This window comes from Anneissia japonica, unplaced genomic scaffold, assembly GCF_011630105.1.
Source record: "Anneissia japonica isolate Jap-2015-1 unplaced genomic scaffold, ASM1163010v1 scaffold176596_len1043_cov153, whole genome shotgun sequence".
Classification (NCBI taxonomy): Eukaryota; Metazoa; Echinodermata; class Crinoidea; order Comatulida; family Comatulidae; genus Anneissia; species Anneissia japonica.
In genome coordinates, this window is record NW_022749548.1 from 1 (window position 1) to 1055 (window position 1055).

The window sequence follows — 1055 nt, forward strand, 5'->3', positions numbered from 1 at the left end:
CATCGACAGATATCCTAGCCAATGGTCGGCCATATTTCGGTACACATAAATTAGATTAAATTAATGTTTTTCAGTATTATTATTTCATGGAACAATATACATTAACTCTGCTTTGGAATAAACGTAACCTTTAATAACTTTCGTTACCACTACCGACAATAAGCTCAGCCAAATTTTATTAACTATGTTTCTACATCAACAATAGTAGGGTTTGCAATACCGAATAAAAAACAATATAGGCCTAGTAAATATTCTTTAAACATCGACAGATATCCTAGCCCATGGTCGACCATATTTAATTACACATAAATTATATTAATGTTTTTTTTTATTATTTATTAGTCCATGGAAATATATACAATGATTCTGCTTTGGAATAAACGTAATGCTTAATATTTTTCGTTAAGACCACCAACAGTAAGGTCAGCCACCTTTAATTAAAAACATATTGCATTAGTTTTAACTTGTTTGATATCAAAAAAGGTTATTTTATTTATTTATATTTTGTATTAGTATCTTTTTTTTTTTAGATTCAACGTTGCCTTCACGAAAGAAATAATGCTCGGTCACGTACAACCGTCGCATCCGATCATCAAGTCCTTCGTTTTCTTCGATCTGGAAACGTCGGCTCTGCACGCCGAAGACAGACCCAAGGTCACCGAACTGTGCCTGATCGCCGTACACAGGTCCAGCGTCGAGAGCTCGGGCACCGCGCCGAGGGTGATGGACAAGCTGACGCTGTGCGTGTATCCCAACAAAGAAATCTCCCCGATCGCTTCGAATCTGACTGGTCTCCACAATGCTCTTATGCTGGATAACGACAAGCGACCCTTCGACGTCCAAGTTTGCTAGTCGATATGCGCCTTCCTCGGCAGACAGGCAAAACCAGTGTGTATGGTCGCTCACAACGGAAACGAATTCGACTTCAAGCTGCTCCGGACGGAATTCGACCGTCTCGGACGTTCACTACCTCCCGACCTGCTGTGTTGTGACTCCCTGTTGGCTTTTCGTGAACTGGAAGGTGCAGATTGGCAAGCGTGGAAAAGGCCGAGGAG

General features: G+C 40.9%; 1 pseudogene; it reads left to right on the plus strand.

Moving 5' to 3' along the window:
• Nucleotides 1-138: 138 nt before the first annotated feature.
• LOC117121114 lies at nt 139-1021 on the plus strand (annotated as a pseudogene).
• The last annotated feature ends 34 nt before the right edge of the window (nt 1022-1055 follow it).